The sequence below is a fragment of the Pholcus phalangioides genome, unplaced genomic scaffold, assembly GCF_987345545.1.
Source record: "Pholcus phalangioides strain wild (caught in Gottingen) unplaced genomic scaffold, Ppha-v1.0 ptg000007l_1, whole genome shotgun sequence".
Taxonomy (NCBI): domain Eukaryota; kingdom Metazoa; phylum Arthropoda; class Arachnida; order Araneae; family Pholcidae; genus Pholcus; species Pholcus phalangioides.
In genome coordinates, this window is record NW_028301600.1 from 12,621,464 (window position 1) to 12,631,197 (window position 9,734).

The 9,734-nt window shown below is 35.5% G+C and overlaps 1 non-coding gene across 1 annotated transcript; it reads left to right on the top strand.

The window, feature by feature from the left end:
- Positions 1–5,995: 5,995 nt before the first annotated feature.
- LOC149084929 (U6 spliceosomal RNA) lies at positions 5,996–6,102 on the top strand. The gene has a single exon (XR_016192898.1). It is a non-coding gene; the product is annotated as a U6 spliceosomal RNA (small nuclear RNA).
- Positions 6,103–9,734: the final 3,632 nt, after the last annotated feature.

Below are 9,734 nucleotides of genomic sequence, written 5' to 3' on the forward strand. Positions count from 1 at the left end.
ATGAATGTACATTAATGAAAGTATATTTTAGAAGCAATTGGGTAGTGGGTCCATGCCATCTCATTTGTTATCATACACTATTATTATGATAAATGTACAAGGATACAACAAACAAAACGGAAATCTCATTATATAATATACCTCCATCAATGATATGAAGCGGAGTTCGGCCATTGTGCCTGATACCTGAACACAACATTACTCCTTGGCCATAGCGATCAATTTCCTGGACATTCTGTTGATGGTAACGTATGAGCAGTTCCCTGCTCTCTCCATAGTAGCCGGTGTCCAGAATCACTGTTGATGCTGAAGCGTGATTCGTCAGAGAACATGACTAGATCACTGTTGCTGTTTCCAACGAATATACTTATTACAACAACGTAACCTTTTTTCGACGGTGATGTGCTCGTAGCGGAATGCATTTTACACACTTCCTTGCATATAAGAGAACATTATTTGATCGCCGAGAAATGGTTCTCGCAAATTCGCGAGTGCCAGTACCGTTAGGTATATCTGGCCAGAAAAGGAATTTCTGTTTCTTTTCTCACTAGGCTGACATATTTTCCTCTTGAGATGAAGTGATCCTCCCCATTGGACTCCAGCACTCAGCAGACGTATTGCTCAAAAACACAACACTCCTCGAACCATACAGGAACTCAAAATCGCCTTGAAGGATGAATGGGACAAAATTTTTCAATTTCTCCTCAACAATTTAATGCACAACACGCACACTAGATGCAGGGCCGTCTTCAGAACAACATGGGCCCCCGGGCCAAGTGATTTTTTTGAAGCCCTACCTGGTAAATTCTCGAAAAATTCAACTACTTCTCGTTTCTCTGAGGCCCCCGGGCCATGCCCGGGTGGACGGCGCTGACTAGATGCTAAATGTGCATCAGTGTCCGAGGAGGTTACACTTCATACTGAAGAGCTCGTATCTGTCCCGGTTTCCAGCAGAACGAGCACTTTTCTTAACTGTTTAGAATTTCTGTAAAAAGCATCCCCTTTTCTTGTTTTGCTTATCTTTTTTCGCCATGTGGCAATATCTGTTCTATTCTGGATAATAAAGATAGTTCAAGATGTCTATTAAACACGTGCCAAATTTCATTTCTTTGAAGGATATATATGATTAGGTATGACGAGAATAACACTGTTCCATAGCATTTGTCAAGCAGTATAGTATAAAAGGACGAGGCAACACGACAAAAAAAATTATTTTCCATCATAATTAGCAACTGTAGAATATTTAGGATTCGGCCTGTATTTTAATTTGAAAAAAAAAAAAAAAACTTCGGTTGAAAAACTATACAAAATGACGCTGAAGACCACAATTTTTGCGCCACATGTCTCACTGTAAGTATTCCTCATACAATAAAAGCGATAGAAAAATGTTCTAGAATGCAAATCTAAAAACGTTCTCACATATGCATTCTATATTTTCTTTTGAATTCAAAAATAACAACAAAATTACCATACGCATCAAGTTATTTTCTCAGAATTTCCATGAGAAACGTGGAACAAGTATTTTTTTTTTTGAAAAAGAATGCAATAGAAAAGGAAAGAAGAAAATATCCAATTTGATCTGATCTGGATAAGATTAAATTTTCATTTTAATTCTTATGCATCGAAAAATGAGCCTGGGGGAAAAAACTTTCAAAAAAAGAGGAATGTTAGTAGAGAGACAGGTATGCGTAGATGTCTTGCGCAAGGTCGTGACGTTATATATTTCCATCGATTGTTTTCCTAGAGCTCCGATGTCAAGTTTTGGACCTGTTGCTCTGTCATAAAACCACTTTGCCCATGTTGCTTTTTATAAGATTGTTGTTGACGATTATTCAGTGCCATTAAAATGAATGATTCAGTTGCATTCGAGACTCTTTGTGATTCAAAAATAGTTTAAAATTGGCGGAATAAAAACTTAGATCAATATAATCATCTTAAGAGATTGCATGTCCCTTAAAATTTAGAAAAAAAAGGACTTATAAAAATACACGCACTTTACTTAATCAGGGATCGAGTGCTGAAAAGTGAGTATCAATCGGTCAGTATTTACATATCTAAAATGGGAAAGTATTGTAAAATTTGAAAATTTTTTGAAAGATATTTTCCAGTGACCAATCCCCTATAGCAGTGGTTCCCAATCTTTTTTAGGCCATGCCCCACCAAAGCATCTCTGGAAATCCCCGTCAGGGTCGTAACTAGAATTTTTGTCCCGGAGAAACTTTATAACAGTTTTGTTTAAATCATGTGAAAATTCATTCTTTTTTTGCTTTGCATTTTTAAATTTTGTAACCCTGGGGCTGTGCCTTCCCCACACACCCTGGTTCTGTGTCTTTCTACCGATACTTGCAATTCTTTTCATTCAAAGAGTAAATTCTATTCATATTGAGGGAGCCACAAAGGGCATTTACCTTGTCAAAAATGTGGTCCTTAAAGAGACTTCGCGGCCTTCATTTTATATGCATAGGGGAGGAATGAATGAATGAATGAACGCCAGAACTTTGCCATTACACTTATCCCGTTGCCGAGATCTCTTCCAGCCCAGCTTCGTGGCAGAGTCCGGAACACTTTATTTTGAGTTAAGAAAGAAAAAAAAACATACACAATTTTTACAAACTACTTTCCCCGCATAATTGAGGGGTACGGTCAGGATTAACAGCCAATTGCCCTACGTAAGGAATCACCGCCTTATACAGAGAGGTTTATTTTATTAACCTCTTTATTTACAGATTTTTTACCACAAATTTTTTACAATGTATTGTAGTGTAAAAATGGTACAGAGTGGTGGAAAAAAGTTTAAGGACAACCGAAAAATCGCCATATCTCCAAAACCTGGATGATACATGAAAATGTTAGAGCGATAATTACAAGTGGAACTAAAAATTTTCCGATGAAAATAATTTTTATCAGTGCTGCGCTTCTCTAATAAAAAAAAATGTTTAAATTATAGTGAAGGGGGGGGGGTCAAAACCTCTGGAAAAAGTGTAAAGACAATCGAAAATTGTGTGCAAAAATGTTGCTTTTATCAAGAAAGACATCTTTTTTCTTCATAATCTTTATCATTCGAGGTGACATTGATTTAGATAAGCCATAAATAACTGGTTGTGTAACTGTCTTTTCTCCAACCCGTTTGATTACTGCAATAAGATAATGTTTGTTTTCGAACTACGTACCATTTTTATACTCTTCATGAGTCGAAATGCAACTCAAGAGTGCTCTACAGGATTAAGAAAAGGACTTACAAATGCAAACACAAAGGCTACAACAGGCAAAATGCCCAACGGGGTGGCTGAAAAAAGATGTCCATAGAAATATCGATGTTAAATATAACCAAAATGTAGCAACCCAGTATAAAAGGATATATCACGAAAGAAAAAACGAATAATTAATACTATACTCCCCCTAACCACTAGACTGCCAGGCGGCAGTCCTGTGGGAGCTAGCCTCTGACCGTGCAGAGGCCTAGGTTTGAATCCCGGTTTGGGCATGGATGTATACTAACACTAACAAATTCCCTGGACAGATCTTGCAGATCTCTTGGAAATACGTGAGGTTCAAGTCACGTTATCACGCTATATCAAATACTGCACATAAAAACATTATGATTGTCTTAATATGGATAGAGCTTCTCGATTTATCCCACCATCTTTATCGTACTTCTTTTTGAATGTGTCAATTATGTTGCTTCCCAATGATCATTCGAGAGGCTCCACCTGAATTGGCTTCAAACCAATACCTTTTAGACTTTGGAAAATGCTCAGGAGCATTATCCTGTTGAAAAAAAAAAACTGTCTAAAAGGTATGAGGGTGTCTCCGAAAATAGATATTCTGCTGGAAATGTCTTGATACGCCTATATTTCCAAAATATGGCTCTGTCATTGCATAGGTTAGTAATATTTAAGAACATCGAGTACATCTACATTGTTTCTCATCAAAGAAAACATACTCATCCCACTTGGCATCGAAAGATACATGCTGTTTTTCTGATTCACATCGCTTTTCTCTGTGCTGTTTTATAAGAGGAGGTCATACTTCGGTTTTGCATACCAGACATTTGAACTTTTTTTATAACATTAGTCTCATCAATTCAACGTATGCAAGGCAAGTTGTATTTCTTCTGAATTAGACAGAGATTTTTTTTTTCGCATAAAAAAAGTTGTGGATAATTTTTTATTGACTAGTGTAAGAGAAAGAAGCCTTCTTTTAGCTCATGTAGTTCTCGGGTTAATTTATGAAACTTTTACCAACAGTCTTTTATCTTTCAATTCTTCTCGAAATTTCATGACTAGGCATCGCAGCAGTTTCTCTGAGAACAAGAATTTTGCCTTTTCAACGTCGAAGAAATATATTTTCTTTGGTCATCTTCATACTTTCAGAAAAAATTCAATTCCACAGCAAATGACTGATCGAAACAGTCTCGGCTATTACGTCAACATGAGAAAAATGTAAATTTCTTACCCCGACGTCCGAAAACACGCTTTTATACTTTTTTTTCGAGGTTTAGATTTTTACTATAATTTAAACAAATTTTTTTTTTCTGGAGCAGTACAGCACTCATCAAAATTATTTCCACTGGGAAATGTTTAGTTCCACTTGTGACTATCAAAAACAATTATTAAAAGTTTCATATATTTACATCCTTAAGTTTTCGAGACATGACGATTGTTCGGTTGTGCTCAAACATTTTTCCACTACCTTAGTATAGGTTCTAGTGAAAAGTATCCAAAACTAGAATCTTTGTTTACAAGTAGGAAAAGAGGAGAAATAGATTTGTGAATTTGATTATGCTATCGTTATCGACCAATACTTCTCTTCAAGAATCCACCAATCCATTAATCTTCCTTTATCTCTTGTATGTTGTGAACCCATCAAAATACTCTCTGCCATTCTCTTCGACTAAAATGAAAGAAAAACGATTAATGAGGTGAATATAATTTTTTCCTCAACATCATTCTATAGATTCTGAAGACAAAAGTTCATATGCAATTCTTTCAGATACATTAGGTCGAGTTAACTTAACTTTGTGTAGATAGCGGTAAGACATCTAACTAAATTAATTTTATTTGCTCCATTTCGCTAGTATTCTTTACTTAAACGATGGCAACTATATTTCTATGGGCACTGGACTTTCTTTGTTAATTTCTTTTTGAGCTGCTGTATGCAGGCATTAAAGACATCTATACAGAGTGGAACTTCCGTTAACGAGTTTAATTCGTCTGCCAGCGTGCTCGTTATCCGAATCGCACGTATATCGAATTAAACCTTCCCATAGGAAAAAATGGAAACTATAAGGGATATATTATAGGATAATTCATTCTACAATTATTCATTCACATTAAAATGACTCATAAAAACGGCTTCAATCAATAATACAACACAATAATATTATAATGAATAATACAATAAAATATAATTATATAATATAATAACGCCATAAATAAAAACATACAATACGATAATGTTTACAAACTGAATTACTTTTAAAGACGGGAGAGAGGACTACCATCGTTTAAGACAATTTACGGACTCTGTTGTTAAAAACTTATTCTATTTGTATGACGTTGAAAAAGAATATAGCCAATGATACTTGCTTTTGCCTCCTTTTTAGGATTTTGCCATTTTCCGGAAACGGGAAATTGCATTGTCTTTGGATAGATTAAATGCTCGCTTTGCTACAACTTTATTTGATTGGTTCTTTTCTACAGAATTTAATCTCATTTGAAAAGAGTGAGGGAAGTCCCCTCCTCACTTCTCTCTTCAACAGACGAGATACCGTCCGTAAGTTCTTGTTTTTACGTGCAAAGAAGATTGCTCCTAGTCATGTTCTATCACTAGTTCTTCAATTTCATCGCTATGCACCTCCAGTACCATGGTCTTGCCCAAGGACAAATACAAATACAAGGCCACAACAGGCAAAATGCCCAACGGGTGGCTGAAAAAAAAATGCCCGTAACAAATACGGATGTCATATGTTTCTAAAATACAACAACCCAATTAAGTACTCGCTTCGGCAGTACATATACTAAAATTGGAACGATACAGAGAAGATTAGCATGGCCCAGCAACCCAATTAAAAATTCAATTATAAAACTAAAAACTATATATACATGATAAAATATAATACAACGCCCATAAAAATATCTATGGTTGTCTTATTCTAAGTATGGGTAGCTTCTCGATTTACCTCAACATGTTTATCGTATTTCTTTTTAAACGTGTCTCTCTCTCTCAATAGTGTTAGAATTCACTACTCCCGTGCGTAAGCTATTCTATTTATTCACAATCTTTATTAGAGAAAAACTATACAAGATTCATTGACAGACTGGTTATTTGTGGAGATGAAGATTACAAGGAAGAAAATTCATCACTGCCCCCACGGGGACTCGAACCCCGGTCTCTCACTTGCCGGACGAGTAGTCTACCATCTAAGCTATGGAAGCAGGTAGAATGTTTCAACCTTGGAGCGTATATATATATGTTGAAAGGCACCGTACATGGCGTCAACAACTAATAGCTCGTGAATGACATAGGCCAACCAGATGGCCAAGGCAAGCGAGAGACCGGGGCTCGAGTCCCCGTGGAGGCAGTGATGAATTTTCTTCCTTGTAATCTTCATCTCCACAAATAAACAGTATCTCAATGAATCTTGTATTGACAAGTGGAGAGGACATTTCTATATACATAGAGAAAAACTCCCTGTGACACCACAACAACAGTCTCTTCGGCAAATGTTGGCTCCTATCCATGAGCTAGCCCCTCAAACTCACGTTTAATAATGCAATGAGCCCACAGTTTTCTCCAAGTAGAATTTAAAAAAATTCTTCAAGTGCACATACGCATGGTTACATCTAGTTTCGTATCTTACGCAGTCACGCTCGCACTTGTGTTCATTTTTCGAGTAAGACACGCTGACTGGAGACTGTAGAGGAGAATATTACCCACAATTCTACAGTGGGTGTGTAAGAGAAAGCGAAAAACCATCATCTCAGTTGTGGTAACGTGAAAATAAATAAACAAAGCGCATAACCAAGTCAAAATTTGTTCAAAACTTTTCTCGTTATGCGAATTGCTCGTTAACCGAATTTCCACCGTGCTTGTTATGGGTATATAATTTTTATTATTTACGGCTTTCTGTAATATATATGTTACGGTAAATATGATGAATTCGGTGATTATACATAATCACCCTTTTATTATGCATAATCTTCGACCATTTCGATAAGTTTGATAAATTTTACGAATTTATCTCATTCACTGATTATTATGAATAATCTCCATCTCGTAATGGTAAACACATATAATGAATTACTCAAATTTACCGGATATTATGCTCAAAATTCAGTGTAGGATAATAAATTCGACCAGTAATTTTGGTTACGTTTGTCCATGTTGATAAATGTGAAGAAAGCTAACATTATAAGATTGATAAAAAATTTTGTTTCCAGAGTCTTCACACTTATTCGAATACATAATTAATTTTTTTTCTCGCAAAATACGTACCCATCACGTACGGGCGGAACTGATAAGCAGTTGAATTTAATGATATTCCGACATGATTTTCCATATTTGTCAAACTTATAAACTTCATTTGGGAGTTATGAATAATCACTGGTAAAAATGTACTGGGATTTATCAAACGTATCGAGACGAATGGTGATTATGCATAATTACCGATTTCTCATATTTATTGTAACATTACCTTGAACTGGGGTGCGCGGCATGACCGGGCCTTGGGATTTTGTCGTCTTAGGCGAAGAATTTTTTGCCGTCCCCTTTTTTCGGATACGACCACAGAGTTAAAATAATAATTATATCTTTAGTCTATGGATACGACTATCTTAAAAACGTTTTCTTCCTTCTCATGTCTTTCTTTCTTTCTTTCCGCGTAAGAGTGAGCCTCCATGATTAAAAATTGTACCCAAATCTCTCATAATTATCCCGCCTACTACGTAATCTGTGTTTTAAGGTTTCACAAGAGCATTAAAAACTTTGTTTACAGTACTTAGTGCGGCTACATCTTATTCTTGATAGAAGTTAGCTTTGGTAAGTTGATTTATTGTTTCACATCTGTGGATAATACTTCTTCTAATTAAAGCAGTTTGTTGATTACTGGTTGTCTTGTTAGTGTAATGTTTATAATTTACGGGTTGACTTGGGGAAAACATTTTATATTCGTTACAGGCACACATACTTATACAGATTCCACGAACGTCTCAGTTTAATTATACTGGCACTTTACTCCGACCTATGTCGTGTACGTTTTGGTGGGCATATTGCATTGAAACTCGGTGTACAGGGTGATTCAAAACACCACGTACAAACTTCTAGGGGACGTAGAAAACACAAAAAACAAAACAGAATCACATAGGAATGTATGACCGAAAACCCCAACCTGATCAACCATAAACGATGATGCAGGAATGACAAGCCAATAATGGGTGGAAAAACTCTATTTAGTGATACTTTTCACGAGGACAGTACATATACACGTTAAATTTCACAACAAGTGCTCAAAGTTCTTACCATTCACAGTCATGCACAAAAAAAAAAAAAAATGTGATTTTGTTCTATTTTTGTGTTTTCTACCTCCCCTAAAAGTTTGTACGTTTAATTTTGAATCACCCTGTATAACCATGGGAAAAAGAAAACTGCGATAAAAAGTGACATTTTTTGACCAGGTGTTCGAAAATTTAACTATTTTTTTTATTGAATCGTTCTTTTTCCCATGGTTCATATATCCTGAATACCATTTTTTATCAAAATACCTCCATCAGAATGGGCGTTACATACGTCTGAGTAATGTCAGTTTATTTATAACCACCCTGTATAAAAAAATGTTATGCTCCAGGCAGGGCCGTAGCTAGGAATTTATTTCGGAGGGAGATGACTAGTATTTTGGGGGGGGGGAAGGAACCAAAGAGGTAGAAAAATAGATTTAACCATGTTATTCCATAAAAATCAGTCATTTCTTTATCTCCAGGCCATTCCGTTAGTTCATATAAACTTTTTAATTGATTTAAGAGATTATACCGCACTTGAAGATTAACACCAACACAGGCATCTTCGACTAAGCAGATCTACATAGTAGACATAAAAGAATAATTCCTTAATGCATTATTTATGTACTTATACTTTTTTTTTAAATTGTCCATGATTATTTCCAGTTGAGTGAGATGGAAACACGCTTCGAAAATCCAAATATAAAGGCAATAGAGTATTCATGCCTTCAGGTGGGGTGAATTGGGTACGACTTTTTGAATTCATTTTTCTCCATTATAATAATTTATAACAATTATCCTTGCATAAACAAGTAACTAAAAACTTTCTTTTCTAGTGGTGCAACTTTTAGTAAAAGATGTTAATTCATATAGAGAGAGAGAGAGAGAGAGGAGATTATGCAAAAAAATATCTAAAATCTCTACCCAAGTCACCCCAGTTTACGGTATATATGTGTTCAGTCACCTCGTTGGGAAATTTGTCTGCAGTGGCCTCAAGTTTGGGATTGGAATGGTTAGAAGCCTTAGAGTAAAACGATACGAACGCTTGATATTTTTGAATTTTTTGGTAACTCCTCTTAAAAAAATTTAAAAATAATCATTCATTAAATACCCAGACAATTATTACTAAAGTATAAAAATTTGAAATAATTGAGACAAGATTTGTTATATGAAATGAGTATATTTTACTTGGTTTCATCAACCGTAAGATTCTTGAAACCCCTTAATTTAACATAAACT